Source organism: Ursus arctos, unplaced genomic scaffold (genome assembly GCF_023065955.2).
Source record: "Ursus arctos isolate Adak ecotype North America unplaced genomic scaffold, UrsArc2.0 scaffold_5, whole genome shotgun sequence".
Taxonomy (NCBI): Eukaryota; Metazoa; Chordata; class Mammalia; order Carnivora; family Ursidae; genus Ursus; species Ursus arctos.
In genome coordinates, this window is record NW_026623067.1 from 49,045,388 (window position 1) to 49,072,503 (window position 27,116).

At 41.9% G+C, this 27,116-nt stretch overlaps 1 long non-coding RNA gene across 1 annotated transcript; it reads right to left on the reverse strand.

Annotated features, from left to right (window-relative positions):
- Positions 1 to 4,438: 4,438 nt before the first annotated feature.
- LOC130542719 (uncharacterized) lies at positions 4,439 to 17,652 on the reverse strand. The gene is made up of 4 exons (XR_008957456.1): positions 17,018 to 17,652; positions 8,766 to 8,844; positions 5,425 to 5,569; positions 4,439 to 4,537 (listed from the first exon to the last, which is right to left on the reverse strand). It is a non-coding gene; the product is annotated as an uncharacterized LOC130542719 (long non-coding RNA).
- Between the last annotated feature and the right edge of the window lie 9,464 nt (positions 17,653 to 27,116).

The following is a 27,116-nucleotide window of genomic DNA, read 5'->3' on the forward strand; positions in this document are numbered from 1 at the left end:
TAAAACTGTGAATTCCAAGATGCATTTTTGTTCATCCTTTGAGTTATATATTTGCACCCCTACTGTATTTCTACCTAGCCAGATAAGACTTAGAAGATCTTGAAGGACAATAGAAACAGAAAACAATGGAAGATCTTCAAAATGCTTAAAAGTAATAATTACTAACCTAGAATTCTATTCCCCGTGAAAATACCTTTCAGGAGCAAAGACAAAATAAAGACACTTTCTGAAAAACAAAACCAGAGAGACTCCTTAGCAGCAGACATGTACTGAAGGAAAACACTAAAGGTACTCTTCAGGCATAAAGAAAAAGGTCACAGCTAGAAAACTGAAATACGGGGGTGCCTGGGTGGCTCAGTCATTAAACGTCTGCCTTCAACTCAGGGTGTGATCCTGGCGTTCAGGGATCGAGCCCCACATCAGGCTCCTCCACTGGGAGCCTGCTTCTTCCTCTCCCACTCCCCCTGCTTGTATTCTCTCTCTCGCTGGCTGTCTCTCTCTCCATCAAATAAATAAATAAAATCTTTAAAAAAAAAAAAAAAGAAAAGAAAGAAAGAAAACTGAGATACAGAAAAAAATAAAGATCCAAAAAAGGAGCTAAATATGTATTTTCGGGAAGTGCCCAGGAGATGCCAAAGTATTAATTTAATATTAGGCTTCAATGAGTTAACGATGCAATTAACAACTTCTGTTAATCTCTTAGAAACATAGAAAAGGGTATGTAACTACCAAGCCCATAGATAGGGAAAAGTAAATGATAGTAAGAATCTTTTTTTTTAAACCTCAAACTAAAAGAAAGTGAAAAAAAGGGAAAAAGGAGATTTTTAAAAATTGGAAGAGATAGGGAACAAATAAAAACATGATAGATTTAAATCCAAACACATATCAATGACTATTTAAGATACAGACAGATTTAACATTTCAATTAAAGGACAAAAATTGCTGGGCTGGATTAAACAAAAGATATGTGCTTATACGAAGCATTCCTCAAATATAAGGACTTAAAGAGATTGAGGGTGAAGGATGGGGAAAAGTCACTATGCTAACACCATCTCCAAACACAGCTGAGGCTATGATATTCATACCACACAAGGTAGACTTTAAGACAAAAAGCATAAGCTGAGATAAAGAGGAATATTTCACAATAAAAAGGGGCTCAATTTACCAGGAAGATAACAATTCTAAAAGTATAAGTTCCTAATGGCATAGACTCAAGATATTTAATATAAAAATGCACAGAATTAGAAAGAAAAGTGATAAATCCACAAATCATGATGGAACATTTTAACACATCTTTCTTATAACAGATGTAATACACAGAAAAATAATCAGTATTACAGAGAAAATATAAATAACAGGATTCAAAAACTTTATTTTATTAACACATATAGAATACAGTCCTTATAACAGCAGAAAGAAAAAAATTATATATATTTAAATTATATATATAAAATATATATATAATATATACTATATTATATATAATATATATATATATAATTTTTTTTCAGTGACCATAGTGGAATAAACCAGAAATGAATAAGGTAAATAGAAAATCCCCATAGATTTGGAAATTAAGTGACAGATTTGTAAATAACACATGGATCAAAGAAGAATTCTCAATAAAAATTCAAATATATTTTTAACTAAGCAAAAATTAAAATCCTGCAAAGGAAATTTTGTGTGATATAGCCAAATCGGACCTGTGAGGAATATATATATATATATATATATATATATATATATATAGTCTTAAATGTATATACTGGATGAGAAAAAAGCCTGAAAATCAATTATTTTACAATCTATCTCAAGAAGTTATGTAAGAACAGCAAATTAAAACCAAAGAAAAGAGAAGAAAATGAAAAAGTAAGAATAGAACTAGTGGACATTTTTTTTTTTTTTTTGGCTTGTAAACAGCGGACATTTATTTCTTACAGTTCCGAAGGTGGAAGTCAGAGATCAGGGTGCCAACAGGGTTGGGTCCTGGTGAGGGGCCTCTTCTGGGTGGCAGAGGGCAGACTTCTCGCTGTGTCCTCACACAGTGAAAGGGAGTCTCTTTGATCAGGGTGCTGATCCCACTCCTTGGGGCTCCCCCCTCCTGACTGAAGCATCTCCCAAAGGCCCTGTCTCCCAAAGCCATCACATCAGGCACTAGGATTTCGATATATGAATTTCAAGGGGACACAGACATTCAGAGCACAGCAAACTAAAAATGTTCTGTTTACCAAATTAGCAGAAGGTAGGAAAAAGAAGGAAAAAGAGATAGAACAGAAGCATATAAAATATAAAACAAGAAAATGGAATTAAGACCAAAGATATCTGTTACAAAAGTACATATAAATTGAAAAAGAATTCTATCCATTAAAAGAAAATGACTCTCGGATTCGGTAAATTCAACCCAAGTCCGACCATACACAACATCAAAGCACATACCTGAAATTAAAGAATTAATCACAGATTCACCAGCAGACAAAAAGAAGGCAGGGGTCACAACACTGCCATTAGAAGAAGGGGAATTTAGGGCTCCTGTCTGGCTCAGTCAGTTAAGCATCAGACTCTTGATTTTGGCTCAGGTTATCATCTCAGGGTTGCAAGACGGAGCCCCGTATCAGGCTCTGTCCTGGGTGTGGAGCTTGCTTAAGGTTCTCTCCCTCCCTCCCTCCCTCCCTCCCTCTGCCCTGCTCCATCCTCGCTTGCCCCCCCAAAACCCAAAAAAAACCCCAAATAAGGGGAATTCAAAGTAGTGGACATTTTTTAAAACTACAACAGAGAATATCAACAAACCCAATAGATGATTCTTTGAAAAATCTAATAAATCTGATAAACCTGGTGAGACTGACCAAGAAAGAAATGAGGCTAGAAAAGTTATAAAAATATCCACTATCTACCCCTTAACTCATGAGGCTAGCATTACCTTGACACCAAAACCTGACAAAGTTACTTTAAAAAAAAAAAGAAAAGAAAATTCAGGTCAGACTCTCTAATGTGATAAATGCAATAATCTCAAAATATTAACAAAAATTAACAGTAATGTAATATATCAGAGCTACATTCAGTTTATTCCAGGAGCTCAAAGTTGGTTTAACATTCAAACTGTCAATTCAGTAAAGTCAACCAGATTAATACAGTGAAAGAGATACCTCTATCATTTTGATTCAGAAAAAACATTTGGTAAAATTTAACATCTATTTATCTAACAGAGAATATTCACACAAACAAATTCTCCAAACACCACAGCAAAGTTCACATTTTATACTGTAATGTTGAAAACTTCCCTTGAGATCCGGAAGGGAAACGGATATTTGCCATCATCATTTCTATTCAACACTGTATGTAAGGCCCAGGCAAAGTAACAAGACAAAAGAAAAAGCCAAACAAACAAAGGGCACAGGACTGGGGAAAAAGGGTAAAAATACCACTATTTTTAGATAATGAGATTGCGTTATTCAAAAGAACCTATCAAGTATTTGAATTAATTAGAGAGTTGAGCAAGATAGAAAAATCAAATGTGTATCTGATACTAGCAACAGAGACTGAAATTTACAAGATTAAATAATTTGCAATAGCATCAAAAATATCAAACACACAGAAATATATCTAAAAGAAGACATGTAAGACCACTATTGCGGGCTATTTTTCTGTCTTTGGGTCAATACCACACTGGTCTGAATTATTCCCGGTATCAATATCCGAGAAAGTAAATCTTCACACCCTGTTCTTTTTCTTTAGAGCTCTATTAGCTATTCTTAGCTAACTTTATTTCCACATAAAGTTCAGAATGTTTGTCTCTGTAAAAAAAAAAAAAAAAGAAAAGAAAAAAAAGACAATGTTTTTGTTGAGATAGACTTCCTGGAAGAGCGGACAACATTATGGTTGATATGTACATACGTATGATTGTATGTATGATTATGTGGACCGTCTCTAAGAACTCAACCACTGGATGGTAGTTGAAATCAGGATTTTTTTAAACTGCAGATTATGTGGTTAGTAGGTTACAAACACCCTTATTTTCCATCAGAAAGACATTATCAAAGTGCACTACATGCACTTTGTAAGTAAGATTAAGAATTTTTTTCATGAAACTTTTGCTTAAGCGATATACCCATACCCAAGTATCTGTACAGGTAGACAAAGACTATGATTTAAAAATCTGTTTCATGGAACACTACATCAAAAACTAATGAGGTACTGTATGATGACTAACATAATAAAAAAAATAAAATAAGATAAAATGAAAATCTGTTTCTTACTCTTGGTTGCAGTAAAAAATATTTGAAAAACCATGCTGTGAAAACTACTCTTAACATAATTCTAAGTGTCATTAATATTCTAAGGCTTGGTATTTACCACAGCATGTATTTTGTAGCTGTATCAATTTTGCTTTAGCTCAGATTTTACATCTGTTAGATTTGTGAATAAGTCTGTGATAGAGGAGAATTACCTTAGTAAATGATGAAAACTGTAGGTTTTCGATGAGGGAGTTAGAGAAGCACGTGAGAACAGCATTGTCATGGAGGTAAACAGAGCTCAATGTCTGTGGAAGATAATGTTTAAGAACAAGTGAGCTTTTAGCTCAGGGAGTGTACTAGAAGGAGTGAGGGACCATAAAGGACAGCTGTCAGAGGAGAAATTTCCCCAGCTCTCCTCTTGGCTCCCACCTACTGGTCTCTTTTTGAAAACCACCCCTGAGCAATACCCTTCTTGCCTGTGGTCTTTGGTGGGCTTCAGTCTTGCAGAATTCCCCTCCGTGGCTGAAAAGTGATCCCGCCACCATGTCTGGCTCCACATCTTTTCCCTCAAGAACCACCCTGGCAATCTGCTCTCCCAGCTCTCTGGCCCAGGACCACCGTCTCGCTTATGATGCCCTCCCACCAACCTCCAGCTGGAGTTTAGGCAGTAAAGATCAGGGTGATGAGTTGGGAAGAAAGCAGCTTTAACCTCAGTTCCTGGGCTTGTGCTACCCCAAATGGAAGAAACCCTCTAGGTCAAGCATGTCCATATGGCATAGCAACTAGTAAAAAAGACTAGATTCACAGCAACCATAATGATAATAATAACGAGTTAATTTGAGGGTCTGTTTTGTGCCAGGCATTGTTTCAATCATTTTACATGAATTAACTCATTTAATTTTCACAGTAACACTGAGGAAGATGAGATAATTCCCACTTTGCAGATGAGGCAAATGACGATCAGAGTTTTTAAGCAACCAGCAGTCTCACAGCTAAAAAGTTGTGGACAATATAGAGAGAGAAGAACTAAAGGCAAAGTATGAAGTAACCAAGAAAGAAAAAAATATTGATTACCTTCTTGACAAGGAGAGATTCTGATTTCTCAGGGTAACTTTAGTTTGCCTTTAGTTACAACTGCAAGACTTCACACATACTCAACGTGTATCAGTGCTTGGACTCCAACTTCCTTTACCTGTAAACTCATGTGTGGCATTTGTGGAAACATCCAATGTCAATCTCACAGAGGTTTTTCCTTAAGAAAGATTGTTTTTTGTAGCTTGCAAACTGGAGTCTTCATCATGAAATGTCGAACAGTTTCTAGGGACTCCCCAGGACACCTAATCCAGAAAACAAGAAGGTCCAGCACCCAATGACTAAAAGTCACCCTACTTTTTTGAGAGAGGTGAGTCTCTCTCAGCAAAGAGACTGGTAGACAGAAGGCATTCTGAAAATCAACAAAATAAATCATTTAACCTATGGATCTGAAATCACTGGGGGAAAAGACATCAAAACCCCAAAGCCTAGTGAATTACCCAGAAACAAAGTCAACATCAAAGGGCTGGGATACATATTGATGATTACATAGTGGTTTCTCCACCAAGCTTTTCCAGGAGCTAAGAAAAAAAAAGTGTTCAAAAGTGGGAAAAAAGAGACAGGGCTAGAAACCACTAGTGAATCAGAAGTACTTATTAAAAAGAGAGAACTTGTAACATGACATTTAGACATGGTTTATGGGATGTGCACTGTCTCATTGGACCCCTGACCTAAATTTAGTAGTTTTAAAAGAGCTACATATCTATTCCCACCCATTTCCAAATACCAGCTGAGAACTCATTTCTCAGACCCTTTTCATCCACAAGAGAGCCCTGAGAAGTTTTTAAAAATCTAAGAAAAAAAGGTCAGGAAGTTAAAAGACAGTATGCAGTCTCTTCTCTTTCCTAAAATGGCCATGTGGTTAAAATCCATGATGACGAAAGAGTTAAAATTCTGCACTGTTTAAGAACAACCAGTTGACCTTTAAATATGCTGGTTTGATTCCAATCACCTTTCAACAAGCATGAAATCTGGCACAAAGTGTACTAACACACACCAATTATTTTCATAGTGTACATGACTGAGCTCACAGTGTCCTGTTTAGAAAAAAGAATTAATGTTCGTTTTCCAAAAGCCAGACTTAAAGGCTGAGTGTCTCTGTTGGTAGGATTATCCTTTGGTAACTGTCACCGAAAGTCCTATTAGAGAAGGCCTTTCCTTGAAAAAGAAGTTTTTTTTTAAAGAAAATAACTTTTTCGATATGGTTTGAACTCTGTTATAACAAATGGTCCCCCCCCCCCACTCATGAACATCAGAAGTAAAAATAGCTGGGAAATAGTTAATTACAATGCTCAGTTAAGAATTTTACAGACCACCTATGTAAGAGAAAAACGATCCCAACCAGGTGGAAGGGTGAAATGCCCAACCCCACTCTGGGCAGATGCATTAAAATTCAGAGATTCAAAAGCAATTGTTGAGTGTCTATGCCTTAAAATGACTCTTTGCTTTTTCAAAGTGATTCCCCTGAGGTTCTTTTAAGGGGTAATATTCCCTTGTGCCTTCAAAACAGAATTCAGTGTATAAAAATTCTGTCACAGGCTTTTTGAGAACATATTGGCCGGCTGTTTGGGTGCCAAACACAGATGTAGGAGCCCTCTGTAGAAGGCTGTGCTGGCAACCAGATAGCCTCTGGTCAATCATGAAACTATGTTCTTTATCACCTCCTTTGTCCTCTATCTTCAGATGCCCTTTGGGTCTCATCCCACCCCATTCACTTCAGACAGTTACATAGAATAGCAACCCCAAACCTTGACCATATTCAAGCCCAGATGTGTTTTTTCTTTGTTTAAAACTTTGCCTTAGGACTGAGACTTCTGAGCTTCCTTCCCAAATCTCAACATCCTCCTCTCTCAGCATCCCACTGCAGTGAGAAACCTGCTGGCCGTGCGCATGTTTGCCAGCCTCTCCTTGCCACAATATTTGACTTCCCTCATTCACTCCCTGTCATCTGTGAGTCCAGAGAGAGAACAGTGAGGATCTCGCAGCAATGTGGGCAGTGGCCCCAGGCCAGTGTCCAGACACCACCACCCACCCAGGAACTTCTGCTTTGTGGTGCCAAGGGAGGGGCCTGATTCAGGACAAGGCGCCATCTGGCTTGGGGACTACTCACACACCACGTCAGGAAAACATCCACCAGCCCGAGGCCGTGGCACACAAAGCCCCTTGGAGTTTATTGTCTATCAGGACAACTTGGTGACATGTATAGCGCTGAGGACTCCTCCAAAATGAAAGGGACCCTCCCAGAGCCTGGACGAACGGGATCATTCCAGCAATGTGCCAGGCAAAAGGAACAACCAAGGCTTCTATGAGCCTCACTCATTGCCTCTGCCCTATTTCTTATTTGTTCCCAGAAGCAAAGCTGTCTTGCTAGCTGCTGCCGAGTAGCCACAAATTCCAATCCCCTTTTGACACCTCCAGGACTAAGTATATGCTAAAGTCTTCATATAACCATCAAGCCCAACTCAAAACTGACTCCCCACACCCATTTGCCTTGCCAAAATTTGGAGAGCAGGGAAATGAAAGTATCTTTGTGCTACTAACCTCAGCTCAACAACTAACACAGAAACACAGGTCACCTGAGTACAGGTGTCAACCACCACTAGGCCCACATCTGACTTGTGTAGTTTTTCTCCTTGCGTGAAGACAATGACTCCCCTGGGCACATTATCCTAAAGTCTGTGACACTGGAGAAGACTCAAAGACCTGTGTGTATGAAGAATTGGGTGGAAATACATTTACTTAACATTTTCTATGTTATTAATCAGGGCACATGATTCAATGGCAGGTGAGAGCTGTTCAGGATTCCCAGCCCAGCCACCACTTCTTCTCCTTTCCATCAGCATCCTTATTACACCAGGGTCTACCAGAAAATCCATGTCGTAATGAGGAAAAGCAAGCCTGAGACACCTGAAGACAGAAGACTGAGGATTCAGTCTCGGCATTATTATTAACTGAGTGATTTTGGCCCAGTCAGGACAATTCACTTAAACCACAGTTTCATGTTCTGTAAAACAGGGATTACAGTAACCACCATACAAAGTACTATGAAGGAAGCAATGAGACAATGAAAGGGAACATAATTTTGAATTATAAACAGAGGAAGAGAGAATAATGAGAAGGGAGGGGAGGAAAAACTGATGTCTGCCTGCCTTGACCTTTCACACTAGTAGATAAAACAGTCACACAAAACCTAAAGAAGATAAACCAAAGTATACCATCCTTAGGGACTGTCAAAGGGCAAAGCTGCTGTGATGGCCAGGCCTGGTGTAGAGCTCGGTCGGAGCAGTGGGTCTGAGGCCCTGAGAGCATGGAACCCAGCACTATCGCTCTGCCGCTGGCTGACAGCAAGCCCAGGTCACTCCCCGTGGTAGAAAGACCAGAGCAGCACAAGGACACACTTCAAGAGCGGGGCGAAACAAACACATCACGCCATGAACTTACTTTATCCCCATGGCACATCAACTTCAGGAGAAAATTCCAGCTTTGTGTTTGCTGCTTGCTTCCACTTCAATGGGAAGTTCTGCTGAGGCCGGAAATAGAAAACAGGAAGTCAACAGAACTGATTTGCTGAAGTCTCAAATACAGAGCCCCTCACTCATTGTGGATGAGAATTACCGTGAGGTAGAAACCACCTTGTTATGGGGGGGGGGGGGTTGTTTTAAGATTATTTTAGAAAGAGAGCACAAGCGGGTGAGGAGCAGAGGGAGAGAAACAAACAGACTCCCTGCTGAGCATGGAGCCGGAAGGGAGGCTTGATCCCATAACCCTGAGATCATGACCTGAGCCAAAATCAAGAGTCCCATGCTTAACTGACCAAGCCACCGAATTGCCCTAGAAACCTCCTTTTTGAAAGATCACATGCCGACTGTTTACAGAAAACATCCTACTTCAGGGAAGAAAGGAACCATTCCTCAGCTTTCTTCCTTAATAAAGGGAGGAGGCAGGGCTGGACTGGAAGTGAGGTAAAGGCTACCCAGGGTGTTCCAGCAGAAACAACTGCCCCTAAATATAACAACGCGCCCCACTTTGATGATCAGGTGCTATTCTCTGGACTGGTTCCTCTAAACACACTTTTCTCGAAGGGAGCAGCTACTGAAGCGGCTCCCCTCCCAACTTCCTCAGTACCGTTCACACCATCACTGTTTTCCGAGGGTCCCGCACTCGATACTTGCACGGTGGCACGCCAAGCTCCACTCGGTCGTCCGGGCCCCTTCCGTGAGCTTCCATCCCACATGGACAGTTCCGCGTCACGCGTCAGGCACAAATTAGCTCGCGCGGCACAGCTCCAACTCTGGGTTCGCCACACCTTGCCAGTCCCTGAGCTATCTCCGGTCTGAATCCTCGGCACCCCGGTCTTTCCCCCACTCTCTTTTAGGAGACTGCCCTGCCCGGTGAATCTTGGCAGCATATACTTTGCTCTCTTGATGCCCCTGCTCCAACGTCTGCCACAGCTCCCCAGTCCCCGGTGCGCGAATCTAACTTCGTCCCAAGTGGTCTCACCTCATGGACGGAGCTCAGGCAGTGCGCTGGAGCAGAGAGCGCGCGCGCGAGGTGGCGCCCGGCGGACTGGGGAAGAGTGTCTCTGTGGTAAGTAAGCTCCTCCGCTAAGTGGCTGTGTGAATCTGAGCAGACTATGCAACCTCTCTGCACGGGTTTCCTCATTTGTGGCCTGAGGACAAGATCACCTCCTTAGTTAGGAAGGATTAAACGGCCACACAATCGCAGTAGTCAGAGTGGGTTTTGGTTAAGAAAAGTAATCAATGCTTATGCAGTGCTTACCACCTGCCGGGCTCTGTTCTGAGGGCAGCACATGTCTTTGTGCAGCTATTATTATTATCCTCCCTGTGCAGAAGAGGAAATTGAGTCAAGGGAAAGTGAAGTCACTGAAACCACACAATGAATTAGGAGGACAGCCAGCCTTTGAACTCAGGCAGTCTGACTGCAGACCCTGGACGCTCGCTCAACTCCTCTCTTTCCCGCCTCTCATTAGGCTCCTCCTCCTTCCCTCCGGCTTTCACTGGCTAACACCGCCCACGCATCCGACACATCCTCCCCTTCTGTCCAAGCTTTGTTCCACATTCCTGGCTCCCCTGAAGGATGGCATGCTGCGCTTTCTCTTCAGGCTCTCCTGGCGTCTTGGAAGAAGTTACCGGATTTTCTCTAAACTCAGGTATACCACCCCTCCTCTTTTTATCTCGCCCCCATTTATGTATCAGCTTGTAGGTGTTCTCTAGTTCTGTCATCTGTTTCCAGAAAGCGCATCAGAAAAACGGACCACACCCCCAAATTCCAGCAGGTCCCCAAAAAAACATGTTATTGCCACCAACATTCAGCTGCTATTACCATTCCAAGTCTCCCAACTTCCATTCATTTATCCAACAAGCATTTACCACACACCAGCCGTCCATTTCGGTACATGAACATTACATGGGCCCTGTCCTCTAGGATCTCACAGTCAGATGAGATCAGTGTTTATACAGACAATTTTAGCAAGTTGTGATAAGTAGGAAATGCATGTGGTTAATGGCTCCTTGAGCCTGCATTTCCCACGCCCTACCCTCAGGCTACCATACTGCCCCTTCCTTTTCATCTCTGCTGCCACCTCGTGGTTCACTGCTCCTTACCTGTTCCTCAACTATTGCAGTCCCCTCGAACTTACCTTCCTGCCTCATTCCCCCGCCCCTGAAAACCAGCCCACCTTCTGCTACCTAATAATCTACAGGGTCACTCTCCTACATAAAGAGCATACAGGTGAACGAACCAAGTGCAAGGCCCTGAGCCTGGACAAGCCATCACTGCCGAGGAACTTCCCTGATTTTCCATTCTTGCCCCATTCCCCTCCACAGACATGCCCTGCGCCTCACATACCACCTCAGGGAGACTTTCTGTAGCACTTCAAAACTCATTCACCTTCCCCTTTTCTACTGTGCTCTTGGCCCACCCTCCCCTCCGAATCTATGAGCTTATTTTTATCTTTGAAATTCAGATGTTGCTCCTAGATTCAGGTCAAATCACATACCCCAAGAAGCCTTCTCTCAATCTCCCACAAGGTGTGATAGTTCCCTTCTCTGATGTGCAATCGTCATGCATTTGTGTCTCCTTTAGGGCACTTGACTTTTACAGTGCATTAGTCACTTCTGTGTTTTCCCTTATGGTCTCTGTATCTTTGCGACAGCGCTTTGTCCTTAACTGTCATTGCGCAGTACGGCACCTAGGAGATTGCCTCGAGCGTAACAGGTGCTGAATGAATAATGAATATGCTCTTTATTCTTTCTATGTGATGAAGTGGGAGAAACATCTCATGAGGACCAAGAAGAAACCTAAGGTTTTTGTCCTTTTTATTGGTATCATGTAATCGTTTATCTGACAAATCTTTTTTTTCATCCCTAGGCTGCATGCTAGGCACTCGAAGTACCAAAAAAAAAAAAAAAAAGACACAAACGCCTGCACTGAATAAACATATGTTCTCTTTCAGAGATACTGGCACATAATACAAATAAAATATGCAATAATAGACATACAAAATAATACGAATTGCAAAGCTGTGGCAACTCCATTACCAACTAGGTGTGTGATCTTGGGCAAGTCACTTAGTGGGTGAAATAAGTATTGATAAATATAAAATAAAAAGTCATAGGCAGACTGTGAAGTGATGATTTTAACCAATGCATAGCATGTTTTTCTAAGGGATGCCACTTCCTAGTTAATAAGTGCCAGTATATTTGCAAAAATTATTAATGCTGATTAATTCTATGGAGATCAAGTAGGCAGCTGCTAAAGAAAGGTAAAGACCAGCAGCTGAAACTGATATTTAGACAGTGAGAAAAATAAATTGTAAGTACTTCACCAGCACAACATAAGTAAACCAGTGACATTCAAGAGCATTACGTGTAAGGTGGTCCCTGAGTCTGGGCTCCTCCGCCTGCAGGTGCATGATGGATACTATGGGATGCCCCTCCTCTGTCACACCCCCCAAAATGAACATCAGAACACCCTCCAAGGCTAATTTCAACTATTTTAAAATTAATAATCAGAATGGACATATGTTGTCACCTTAAAGAGAATCAATGGCTGACAGATAAACAGAACTTGTCTTATACTACAAGGAAGAACACATCTCCTTAAAAAAAAATGACTTAACACAAAAAGAGCGCTTATCATTCACATCATCATAGGAAAGTGAGGCCAGAGAGGCAAAAGTAGATCGTGCTCACTCAAGCTCTCCCCAGGCGCAAAGGAGTCTTGATCACCAGATTTTGAGTTTAACATCTTTGGGCCATGGCTCTTCAGAAGACAGATGTGCGTGTTCCACTTTACCCCAGCGTGAAACATGCGAGTCATTTAATAGACTCCTTTAGCCCTGATTCTGTGCTCAGCAAACCCGGTGGTTGACTGGTTTGCCATAAGGTCTATCAGTTGGAATAGAACGTGATATCAAGCTGATGAGACTGTGGCTTCTGGACAGTTGTCTTTGTCATCAGAAACATGTCAATCTCTTTGACCCATCAGTCCCATTAGGTGACTAATAGGACTCCTCCCCTAAGCAGCAGACACCCTCTCAGGAAACTCAAATGAAACCAAATCAAGTTTCTGGACCTGAAAAGCTGAGGTCTAAACCTTAGACCTTAGAGAATTCTGCTGCAAGGACACTTTGCCAAGGCTCCAGAAACACACCCACATGCCCTTCCTTCTCTTAGAAGCCTCCTTCCTCACCACACATGCCATGTACCTTTACTCTAAACTCTTCTAGTTGTTACTTAAACTAGGTAAGGACCACGTTTACTCTTCCTTGGGCATCATGGGACCTAGATGGGAATGATGCTTGGCTAAGCTTGAGAGATGCTCTCCCTTGGGCTCCCATATTCTCCCACCAGTTTTCCACACATGGGATTGGAAATGCATGTGTGCAAGCCAGCATCCCCTCTGCGGTATGGGCAAGGACTTCTTTTTGTTCATCTCTGTTCCCCACACTCGGTGCCTGGCACGTCGAAAGTACTCGATAAATGGTTGGGAATGAAGCAATCACTAGTATCATCAAGAACTTACTAAAAAAAAAAAAAAAGAAGAAGAACTTAATGAAAATTTACACATGGAGTTCAGAACTACAAATGCAATGGTTACTATCCTCAAGCAAAATCTATGAAAAACTGAAAACTTCAATTGTGAACCATAATTTGGTCTTAGGCATGGGTCACTGTCAGAGACAAACAACTCAGAAGCAACTCTTTCTCCCTTTCTCTAAGAGTGTTACCCAACTCAGAAACAACTTTCTCCCTTTCTCAAACAGTGTTACCAGGAAGGTTACTATATGGCAACAATTCATAAAGCCCCCTTCTGTTCAGATGGTGACTTGACTTCACACGAGTTCTTTCCTGCACCTCGCTTCTTCAAATTCCCCCCACCAAACACCTCTTCCAGACCTGGTCCCCAAAGCTCACTCCTTCTATCCCTCCATCTCTCCCCCTGATTCTGCATCGCAAAAGCCCAAAAGAACTGGTTTGGCACTATTAAACCATGCTTGAAATGTGGGGAAAGAAAAGAAAATGAGGGTTTCAGAGGTGAGAGAGGTGGGGGATTGGGATAGGCCGGTGATGGGTATTAAGGAGGGCACGTGTTGAAATAAGCACTGGGTGTTATATGCAAATAATGAATCATGGAACATTACATCAAAAACTAAGGATGCACTGTCTGGTGACCAACATAATGTAATAAAAAATTAAAAAAGAAAAAGAAAATGAGTAAGCAAAACCACAACCATTCTTGGTAGATAGTGCAAGAACGCCATGAATCTATCATACATTACAAATGTTGGCCTCTTCATATACAGATACAACCTACAGGTGCTGAAATGAACAGGAAATGGTACAAAGAAAAGAGTTTGAATTGTTTAAGCATCTGCAATATTAAGAGACTCATGACAATCACAAAATTTATGGAGCACCTACTCTAAGAACTGTTTTGGAAAGGACACTGTGTCGAGGGACCCAAGACCACCCCAACATTTGGACATTCACTACAAAAATTCACAGAACTCAGTTGATTGTTCTTACAGCTGAGATTTTATACAGCACTATAGTAAGGATACAAAGCCAGATCACAAGAAGGAAAGATAGGGTGAGCCTGGAGGAGTCCATATACAGACTGTCTTATGCTCTCTCCTTCCCATGAGAGGTCACAGACAGAACACAGCCCCCAACAACAAAAATGCAGCAACATGTGTGCAATGATTCAGCCTAGGGAAGCTCCTTAGAGACTCAGTGCCTGAGGTTTTTTACTGAGGACTGGTCATATAGGTACTTTCTGCCTAGCACATTAAAAAATTCCAGACTCCCAGGGGGAAGCAGGTGTTCAAGCATAGACTAGATTTGTGCACAAAACTCTAGACACAACACACCACACCCAACAGTTAACTGTTGACTGAGAGCACTCAGAGAACCGGGTTCCTAGATACCAGCCGAGAGCCAGCCTTGCCACTAGGCCTTTCCAAGCTAGCAGTCTGAGGTCTGCTACGTTAACTCTTTTCTGCAAAGATACAAAGACCTAGTTTCTGCCCTTGAGGCAAATAACATTTAGAGAAATAAGATGTATACATTAAACGGGCAAAGCAATAGAGCAGACCGAGCATGCGGGCTAACACTGAAGCCACACTGCCCAAGATGTGCTTGAGGCCACATTTATCAGAATCACCAGGGTGCTCACCAGCCTAGTGGGTACAACTCAAAGCATCCTAAGCAGTGCAAAGACAGAACGTCAGTGAAAGCCAGGGGTTCTGGTGAGATTATAGAAGACCGTGAATGCCACCATGAGAAATTTAAATTTGATTTCATAGCCATGGGAAGCCAGAGAATTTTTTTTTCTTAATCAGCTAATAATAACAAAAACAACATCAAAGCAGCACTGTTTGAAGATTCATCTGGCTACATTATGTAGAATATAGTAAAAAAGGCAGAGATCATAGGCCAAGAAACCAGAACTTCAAAGGGAAAGAAAATGATCATCATGGACACCAGGGGCCATGTCGGAGGAGTTAGACACTGTCTGGGTGTTTTGCATCAATGCTCATGTCAGCCTTCTACGGGAGGTACTACTGTCCCCATTTCATAGGTAAGCTCGGCCAATGGCACACAATGGATTCGAACACAGAGAGCATGATTCCGGCACTCAGGTACTTACTCACTATCCACCAGACCTGTGTAACACAAAGTCAGGACAACAGAAAACCAACAAGTGGAGAGCTGGTGCCCATGGCCAGAGCGAGGAAGGAACCACACAAACTCCTATGCTTATCTTGTCCTTTCCTCCCCTTGGCTGCCTTATTCTAAAATGATAGGTAGAAAGTCATTTTCCAAAATTGATAGAAGATTGAAAGAGAAGTAAAACCAGAAATTGTCAAATTTTTCTGAATGAGATGAGAGGTGAAGAATCGATAGGAGTCACAGCTTCTTCTTGACCCAGATAGGTAGTAAGAAACCAAGTGCCATGTTGCATCTTGATTTAAAGAAAGCAGTATCCAACTGTGGCCTTCTTTGATCTTTAATATCTCAGAGAAATTTTACACTATTAAAATGTTCCTTTCTATTTATTTCCCTCTGACATCAAGTATCACTTAATAACTGGAGTACACTCAAGACTATGATTTCTTAAGAAATCTAAAATTAACACTCCACAATCATCACCACTCTCATCATCAAGATACCTTTGTTGCTCGCTCGACTGCATAAAAAGTTTTGCAGATGCTAAAGCAAGTCATTGACCCCAATGGCTTTAGAGGACACAACATAGTCATTTGCTTTAATTGATAAATAGCTCTCCCAGTCCTTCATAAAACCCAGAATTAAGCAACAAGACATGACAAGCCACTGTTTATGGGGAATTAATCTGTTGCCTCAATTGACATTAAACAGGAGGCCAAAGGCCATTAAAACAAGCTGAAATTAATGTAGCAAAATAACTCAGTCCAGGACACTGATCTTATCATGTTGGAAATGACTCTAAAATCTTTATTAGCTCTTAACATAACTCTAAGTGAGCTGTCCGTAACTTTCATATTTGGATTCCCTATTAGCCAATTCAAACACTTAGAAGTATGGCCATGAAATGCCAAAGAGAAACAAATTGAACAAAACCTTCAAAACCTTCCACATCACCCCAATGGCCCGGGGCATGTACTCTGCTATTGGGGAAAATTCATCTGAATTCTGTAACTGGCCCAGTTAACAGCTTGCTTGAAAATTCTTTTCCCCTAAGAGGTAATGGCAGCAAGAAGTTCCTTGCTTAGTTATTGTTACAGCGCTGTGACAGGGTATGAAGGGAGACACGACCTGCCTTCCAGGAGTCTCATGAAAAAGATGGGACAGACACAGGTTTAAAACAACACGAACAGCGGTAAAAGTGTGGGTCAGGAAGTCAAATGGCCTCCGCTGGAAGCCTTTCTCCACTAGCTGCCATCTTCACCAACTTTCACAACCCTCCCTCTGCCTTAGTTTCCCCTTCTGAAAAAACTGGGTGAATCCTAATACCCACCTCACAGGTTGTTGTGAAGAATCAGTACGATAACGAACACAGAATGCTTAGCACAGAAAAGGAGCGCAACAAATGTGAGCTGCTGTCACCACACAAGTCTTAGTTTTCTTTTTACTAATACGACTGTTCCTACCACCGTGGCTACTTTCATCTACAGTTTGCCCCCATACCTTACAGATAAGGAGGCTCCCAGGCTGCATGAAGTGGTCCAGTCCAGATGGAATCGTTCATCTCAGGCGGGGAAGCCAGGAGGCTCATGGTTTGTGAGAAATGTCAAAGACGAATATTTCAGATGGAGGCGATGGCTGTAGAGGGGAGTGAGCAGAGCCTGCATGAAGCAGATAAGTCTGCTTTAAATGGCTTCTTGAGCTGAGGAAAGGCACATGTTCACAGGTCATATGATTTTCCAAGCTGGAAAGTAACTTAGATATCCTTAAGTCACTCAAAAGAAAAAAAAAAGCAGCCCTTGGAAAGCCACAAAAATCTTATGCCTTCCTCTAGTGCTATTTGAAATTTTGGAATCAACTCAGTATGAAGAGGAAAAGAACGATGGATGCAGGAGTACCTTTGGGGGAAAAAAAATCTGTTTCTATTTTGAAAGCTACATGTTTCTCCTTGGATCATATGGCAACAATGTTAGCCCTGAATCGGCTTGCTCACCACTAGCTTTCCTTCCTCAGTTATGGGGAAATCCGCCCTGTGCAGGTTACTCTCAATGGCAAGCTTTTCTGCGGCTTTATTTTCAAATGCCACAGGGACACCTCCACCCTGCCTCTCATACACCCCGTGACAAGGAGACCGCGAGAGCCCAGTGACTGGCTCGTAGCCACACAGCTAGGTGGCGATGAAGAGAAACAGGAATCCTGCTGATAAAGAGGAAGGTTCCGAGGGGGAGAGGACACAGACATGAGAGTGAGGGCTTAGAATAACCTGCTGTGGGAAATCGATGGCGTGGGCAGCTATGTAGATCTGAGCAAGAACAGAGACGTAAGCAAAATGATTTTTCAGGAAGAGCATCTTTCCTGCTGTATAAAGAACACAAGAAATTAAACATGTCAGATTGCTTACCATGGCACCTTTGGCTATCAGGACCTAAAGTGAAATATCAACACAACAGAAAGGGAAAATCCAGGTGTGATTTTTCTCATGTGATGAAGTTTCTGGTTTCTAACTGGCGTTTAACCCATTTTAGGTTTAAGATTTTGAAATGAGGTTCTTTCACAGTTGGTTATAACAAATGTAACGGCCTGGAATTGCTTTCTGTTAAAAGAGAAAAACAAAGTCACAAACTGAGCACACGAGAGCTTGGACTTTTTGGGTGTTCCCCAAGTCAAAAGTCAGGTCTTATTCCTGCTTCTCTTAGAGAGGACCTCTTGCTTCAGGAACTGGTGGCAGGGCATTTATTGGGCGAGTCCTCATCCTGGAGCCCTTCTTCCTTCCCAGTACGAGTGTGTGCAGAGTGACCGAGTACAGACCTGTGTTTGTGATAGGTTCTCAGCAAATGTTTGACTCAAGACTCAGCGGCCACTCCTAGCTTACATGGCCTTTTCCCCAAAGGGACAGGATGAGAAAGGAACTTCGAGACTGGAATTTATCCTGCTTAGCATGGAGAGTTTAGCTACTACGTATCAAAGGCCTTGCGGATGGGAACTCGTAAAGGGCAAGATACACACACCCATGTTTGAGTTACCATCTCAAACCAAAGTTAAATACACTTGTAGCATTCCTCCTGCTGACCAATAAATTGTAGTGATTTCTCAGAAGATGACTTCCTTTTGTCTTGGAGACTGGCCAGCAGACGGGGATGTGGGCAGCTTCAGAATTTCCATAAAGAAGGGGATTAGGGCAGGAATCTATCAAGAGGAACACGGGGGACTTTGCCTCAAGCAGTGTCTGCAAAACACTCATCACGTTTATTGGACCATAACTGGGTTTTATCAGGAAAGGAACACCAGCTTCAGCGAAGGGGCGTTCAGGGAAGTAACGGTTAAGCCTCCACAAACAAGGCACCCTCTGGCCTCCAACTGGAGACTAAATGGAAGGATGGAAGGCCAGAGGGGGAGAAACTTGGAAAACGATGAAACTCTAATGTCAATGTGTCTGTGCTGGTATGAATCTCTGAAGTCTCTCTTAAGGTGTTTGGGTTTGGGAGTTCGGCAGCTCAGAGCCCTTCCTGGAATGATCCAAGCACATCATTCCAGACACATCCTCCATAATTTTTTTACCTTATTCGTATCCTACTTTGGTTTGGGGAAAAAAGAGTAACATCTGTGAAGAGATAATACCATAAATGGTAGAAAATTCAAAAGTTAGACAAGAAAATACGGTGAAATATAACACCCCTCCTACCTCTATCTTCCAGCCACTCAACAACTCTTACAGTTTCTTGAATATATTTCCAAAGCTCTTCTATGCACACACAAGTATATACGCACATTTTTATGAACATTTATATAAGACATGCAGAAGAGTAGTTTTCAAATTTTTTTGTGATCCACAAAAAGCAATGAATCTTCTCTTGTGTTCCATGGACATAACTATCTGTGCCCCAGTACCAGGGTGCTTTAATCATTTTAGCTTTATAATACATGCTCATCAGAGCATTTTCATTACTATTTGAATTCAGAATTTTCCCTGGCTGTTCTTGCCCTTTTATTTTTTCCACCATCAGCTTCTCTAGGCACATGGTCCTTTTCTGCATTATATCCTGACACCAATTGTTGTTGTTTGTATGGATAAGGACTATCGATTTGGTTTTTTTAATCAAGCCACACTACTCCATTCTCTGCTGATTGCTGCTGCCAGTGATCTTTCAGTGAATTTTGTTTTCTAGGTACAGTTGCATTATTTGCAAATATGGTTATCTTAGCTCCTCCTCTCCAGTTTGTAGATTTCATTTTTTTAAAATCTAAAATGCTGAGAAGTACCTCAATATTAATGGTCAATAATGTGATGATAGTGACATCTTCATTCTGATTTAATGTGAATGTCCCTATTATTTGCCCGTTAAGTGTGAGCTGATTTTTGAGGAAAGATAAATATGTTATATTAAGGCCACAGAAAATTTGTTCTATTTTATGTGGTGTTTTTCTATAATCAATAATGGATTTAACTTTTCTAACATATACAGCAGCCACGGGTGTGAGCGCATGGTTTTGCTTTTGCTGTTTTAGTACATTATTGTAGTGAATTCTATCTGTAAGTTTCCCAAATACTAAGCTAACCTGGCCTTCCATGGCCATGTTTTATTTTTCTTTTATTGTCACTCTAGATCTTGTTTGCTAACATTTTACTGAGGACCTTGGCGTTGATAGTCACAAGAGACATCAGTCTATAGTTTTCTTTCTTTTTATTGTTGTTTCATGGCAGATTTTGGCACCCATATCACCTTTACTTCATAAAAAGAAACCAATGGCTTTTCTTTATCTAGAAAAGTTTGAAAAGCAATGGAGTCAGAAGAGCTTCCCTGAGAAAACACTTGCACCTTGTAGTTGGGAGAGGCAGCCTCCCCCTAACTTTTTTTTTCTTTTAGTATAATTCATCTCTTTAAGTTTTCAGACCCGTCTGGGGCCAACCTTAGAACTTTACCTTTTCTAGAAATTAAATATTTTAATCCAAGTTTTTTAAAAATTTATTTGGATATGGGTGACAAAATAAGTCTCCTATCAGCTCCTTTAACTTTGAAATTATTTCTTGATTCTTGTTTTCTTATTTCATCCATTTCTGCTTTCCCCTTGCAAAAATAAAAGAATGTTGCAACATTATTCACAGTAACCAAAAGGTGGAAGCAGTCCAAGTGTCCACCAACAAATGAACGCATAAACAAACGTGATTTGTACATGCAAGGAATATTGCTCAGATATTGAAAAGCATGAAGGTCTGACCGACGTTACCAGGTGGATGAACCTTGAGCACATCATACTACATGAAATGAGCCAGACATAAAAGGACAGATATTGTAGGATTCCATTTAAATGAAATACCTAGAATAGCCAAATTCATGGAGACAAAACGACATTAGCATTTACCATGAGCTGTGGGGAGGGAGAATGGGGAGCTATTGCTTAATGGGCAGAGTTTCCATTCAGGGTGATGAAAACATTTTGAAAATAAATAATGATGATGGTTGTGTAATACTGTGAATATAATTAATGCTACACTAAATTACATGCCAATTAAAATGGCAAATTTATGTTAAGTATATTTTACTACAAGCCAGAGAATATAAAAACACTAATTCAAAACGATATACACACCCTTCTGTTTACTGCAGCATTATTTACAGTAGCCAAATTATGGAAGCAACCCAAATAAATGTTCATCGACTGATGAATGGATAAAGAAGATGTGGTACACACACACACACACACCAGAATATTACTCAGCCATAAAAAAGAATGAAATCTTGCCATTTTCAATGCCATGGATAGAGCTAGTGAGTATAGTGCTAAGCAAAATAAGTCAGAGAAAGACTAATACCATGTGATGTCACTCATATGTGGAATTTAAGAAATAGAATGAACAAAGGGGGACAAAAAGAGACCAAAAAACAGACTCCTAACTTCAGAGAACAAACTGATGGTTACCAGAGGGCGAGTGGATGGGGGGATGGGTAAAACAGATGATGTGGATTAGTACCCTCATCCTGATGAGCACTGAGTAATATATGGAATCGTTGATTCAGTATATTGTACACTAGAAACTGTAACAATGTGTGTTAACCATACTAAAATTAAAATTTTTTAAATTCCAAAAAATAAGTATAGCCAACAATTCTAATATTTTATTCAGATGCAGCTTGTAGATTTAATTTTGCCATTTTAAAAATTCTTATAGGGAGGAGTTAAGATGGCGGAGGAGTAGGGGACCCCTTTTTCAGCCGGTCCCCTGAGTCGAGCTGGATAGGTAACAGACCAGCCTAAATAACCACGGAATCAGCCTGAGACGCAGGAAGATACATCTGGGTCTCTACAAATGAACATCTCCAGCGCTGAGTATTGAGGTACCAAGAGGGGAGCTGTAAACCGTGCACAGATATCGGAAGATAAACGGAAGGGGGAGGGAGCCGCCGCGTTTGGGTGCAGGGAAGCGGCAGCCACCTGCACGGGGTAGCGGGCGGACTCACGGAGGGCACCCGCGAGAGAGCGGACTGAGACCGGTGAGCCGTGAACGCGCGCCACCAGGCATCTCCCGGAACACCAGAATCCCGGTGTGCTCACGGGATCCAGACTGAGACCGGGAGCTCCCGGAGCGCGCGCGGGGCGGCTGGCGGCGGGTGGGCCACCTGCACGGGGGAGCGGCCGGACTCGCGGTCGGCACCCGCGAAACAGCAGACTGAGACCCTGAACCGGGTGCGCGTGCCACCAGGCTTCTCACGAAACTCCGGAATCGAGGTGTGCTCACCGGGCATAGACTGAGACCGGGAGACCCGGGAGCGCGTGGGGCGGCCGGTGGCTGGCGGCATTAGAAACACAAAGGACAGAGACGCGCCGGCCCTGGAAGTGAGGGCAGGGACACCGGGTTGGTGCGCACATCCCGGGACGCTGCAGGGTTGAGCAGCACCAACAGTAACAGAGTTAAAGTGGCCAGAACATCAGTGGAGAACGGGCCGCAATCCCTCTGTTCTGTGACAATGCAGCCTCTGCTGCTCTGACTCTCAGAAGAGGCATAGCCAACTGCCAGGGAAAGCTGCCAGAGAACAAAAGCCTGGAAATACCGGCTCAGAGAGTGCCCATCCCCATCCCCCCTCGCAGGGGACACGGAGACTCTAACCAAACAGGGTTGCCTGAGTATTGGCGCGGCAGGCCCCTCCCCCAGAACACAGAAGGCAGACTGAAAAATCAAGAAGCCCACAACCCGAGGCGCCTGGGTGGCGCAGTCATTGAGCGCCTGTCTCCGGCTTAGGGCGTGATCCCAGCGTTCCGGAAAGGAGTCCCTCATCGGGCTTTTCCGCTGGGAGCCTGCTTCTTCCTCTCTCACTCCCCTGCTTCTGTTCCGTTCTTGCTGACTGTCTGTCTCCCTCTCTCAGATAAGTAAATAAATAAAATCTTTAAAGAAGAAGCCCACATCTCTAAGATCCCTATAAAACAAGGGGCATGGCCTGGGACCCAGTCAATAATTTGGGCTCTGGACAACCCCGCAACCTCTCCTCATCAGAATGACAAGAAGGAGAAGCCCCCCCCCCCAGCAAAGAAAAGACAGTGAGTCTGTGGCCTCTGCCACAGAAGTAACGGATATGGATGTAACCAAATTATCAGAAATGGAATTCAGAGTAACAATGGTCAAGATGATGAGTAGACTTGAAAAAAGTATTAAGGAAAATGTTACTGAGAATACAGAATCCCTAAGGGCAGAAATGAGAGCGAATTTGACAGAAATTAAAAATTCTATGAGCCAAATGCAGGCAAAACTAGAGGCTCTGACAGCCAGGGTCACCGAAGCAGAGGAAAGGGTTAGTGAATTGGAGGATGGGTTAATAGAGGAAAAAATGAAAATAGAAGATGGTCTTAAAAAAAATCCATGCCCTTGGGGCGCCTGGGTGGCACAGCGGTTAAGCGTCTGCCTTCGGCTCAGGGCGTGATCCCGGCGTTATGGGATCGAGCCCCACATCAGGCTCCTCCACTATGAGCCTGCTTCTTCCTCTCCCACTCCCCCTGCTTGTGTTCCCTCTCTCACTGGCTGTCTCTATCTCTGTCGAATAAATGAATAAAGTCTTTAAAAAAAAAAAAAATCCATGCCCACGAATGTTGGCTACGGAAGATTACTGACTCAACGAAACGATCCAATGTTAGAATCATCGGCATCCCCGAGGGGGTGGAGAAAAACAGAGGTCTAGAAGAGATATTTGAACAAATTGTAGCTGAAAACTTCCCTAATCTAGCAAGGGAAACAAACATTCGTGTCCAAGAGGCAGAGAGGACCCCTCCCAAGCTCAACCACGACAAACCTACGCCACGTCACGTCATAGTGCAATTCGCAAATATTAGATCCAAGGATACAGTATTGAAAGCGGCCAGGGCAAAGAAATTTCTCATGTACCAAGGCAAAGGCATCAGAATTACGTCAGACCTGTCTACACAGACCTGGAATGAGAGAAAGGGTTGGGGGAGCATTTTTAAAGCTCTTTCAGAGAAAAACATGCAGCCAAGGATCCTTTAGCCAGCAAGGCTGTCATTCAGAATTGATGGAGAAATAAAGACATTTCAGAATCGACAGTCACTAACCAATTTCGTAACCACGAAACCAGCCCTACAGGAGGTATTACGGGGGGTTCTATAAAAGTAAAAAGGCCCCAAGAGTGATACAGAACAGAAAGTCACAGCCAATACAAACAAAGACTTTACTGGCAACATGGCATCATTAAAAGCATATCTCTCAGTACTCAGTCTTAATATTAATGGTTTAAATTCTTCCTTAAAACGCCACAGGGTTGCAGATAGGATAAAAAGAAATGACCCATCCATTTGCTGTCTACAAGAGACTCATTTCGAACCTAAAGATGCATTCAGACTGAGAGTAAGGGGATGGAGTACCATCTTTCACGCAAATGGACCTCAAAAGAAAGCTGGGGTAGCAATTCTCATATCAGATAAACTGGATTTTAAACTACAGACTATAGTTAGAGATGCAGAAGGGCACTATATTATTCTTAAAGGAAGTATTCAACAAGTGGATATGACAATTATAAATATATATGCCCCCAACAGGGGAGCAGCAAGATACACAAGCCAACTCTTAACCAGAATAAAGAGACATATAAATAAAAATACATTAATAGTAGGGGACCTCAACACTCCACTCTCAGAAATAGAACACCCTGGCAAAAACTAAGCAAAGAATCAAAGGCTTTGAATGCCATACTCGACGAGTTGGACCTCTTAGATATATATAGAACACTACACCCCAGAACCAAAGAATACTCATTCTATTCTAATGCCCATGGAACATTCTCAAGAATAGACCATGTTCTGGGACACAAAACAGGTCTCAGCCGATACCAAAAGATTGAAATTATCCCCTGCATATTCTCAGACCACAACGCTCTGAAATTGGAACTCAACCACAAGGAAAAATTTGGAAGAAACTCAAACACTTGGAGACTAAGAACCATCCTGCTCAGGAATGACTCGATAAACCAGGAAATCAAAAATCAAATTAAACAATTTATGGAGACCAATGAGAATGAAAATACAACGGTCCAAAACCTATGGGATACTGCAAAGGCAGTCCTAAGGGGGAAATACATAGCCATCCAAGCCTCACTCAAAAGAATAGAAAAATCTAAAATGCAGTTTTTATATTCTCACCTCAAGAAGCTGGAACAGCAACAGAGGGACAGGCCTAATCCACGCATGAGGAAGCAGTTGACCAAGATTAGAGCAGAAATCAATCAAGCAGAAACCAGAAGTACAGTAGAGCAGATCAACAGGACTAGAAGCTGGTTCTTGGAGAGAATCAATAAAATTGACAGACCACTGGCAAGACTTATCCAAAAGAAAAGAGAAAGGACCCAGATTATTAAAATTATGAATGAAAAAGGAGAGGTCATGACGAACACCATTGAAATTGGAAGGATTATTAGAAATTTTTATCAACAGCTATATGCCAATAAACTAAGCAATCTGGAAGAGATGGAGGACTTCCTGGAAACCTATAAACTACCAAGATTGAAACAGGAAGAAATTGATTTCTTAAACAGGCCAATTAATTATGAAGAAATTGAGTCAGTGATAAACCACCTTCCAAATAACAAAACTCCAGGCCCGGACGGTTTTCCTGGGGAATTCTACCAAACATTCAAAGAAGAAATAATACCTATTCTCCTAAAGCTATTTCAAAAAATAGAAACAGAAGGAAAGCTACCAAACTCATTCTATGAGGCCAATATTACCTTGATCCCCAAGCCAGGCAAAGACCCCCTCAAAAAGGAGAATTACAGACCGATTTCCCTAATGAATATGGACGCCAAAATCCTCAACAAGATACTTGCTAATAGAATCCAACAGTTCATTAAAAGGATTATCCACCACGATCAAGTGGGATTCATACCTGGGATGCAAGCGTGGTTCAATATTCGCAAATCAATCAGCGTGATACATCATATCAACCAGAAAAGACTCAGGAACCATATGATCCTCTCAATCGATGCCGAAAAAGCATTTGACAAAATACAGCATCCTTTCCTGATTAAAACCCTTCAGAGTGTAGGAATAGAAGGTACATTTCTCAATCTCATAAAAGCCATCTATGAAAAGCCTACTGCAAATATTATTCTCAATGGGGAAAAGCTGGAAGCCTTTCCCTTAAGATCAGGAACACGATAAGGATGCCCACTCTCGCCACTATTATTCAACATAGTACTAGAAGTCCTTGCAACAGCAATCAGACGACAAAAAGGGATCAAAGGTATTCAAATCGGCAAAGAAGAAGTCAAAATGTCTCTCTTCGCAGATGACATGATACTCTATATGGAAAAACCAAAAGAAGCCACTCCCAAACTATTAGAAGTTATAGAGCAATTCAGTAACATGGCGGGATACAAAATCAGTGCTCAGAAATCAGTTGCATTTCTGTACACAAATAACGAGAACGAAGAAAGAGAAATTAGGGAATCCATCCCATTTACAATAGCACCAAAAACCATACGTTACCTTGGAATTAACTTAACCAGAGACGTAAAGGACCTTTATTCTAGAAACTATAAATCACTCTTAAAAGACATTGAGGAAGACATAAAAAGATGGAAAGATATTCCATGCTCATGGATCGGAAGAATTAACATAGTTAAAATGTCCATGCTACCCAGAGCAATCTACACTTTCAATGCTATCCCGATCAAAATACTGATGACATTTTTCAAAGAACTGGAACAAAAAGTCCTTAAATTTGTATGGAACCAGAAAAGACCCCGAATCTCCAAGGAACTGTTGAAAAGGAAAAACAAAGCTGGGGGCATCACAATGCTGGATTTCGAGCTGTACTACAAAGCTGTGATCACAAAGACAGCATGGTACTGGCACAAAAACAGACACATAGACCAATGGAACAGAATAGAGAGCCCAGAAATGGACCCTCAGCTCTTTGGGCAACTAATATTTGATAAAGCAGGAAAAAACATCTGGTGGAAAAAAGACAGTCTCTTCAATAAATGGTGCTGGGAAAATTGGACAGCTACATGCAAAAGAATGAAACTTGACCACTCTCTCACACCATACACAAAGATAAACTCCAAATGGATGAAAGACCTCGATGTGAGACAGGAATCCATCA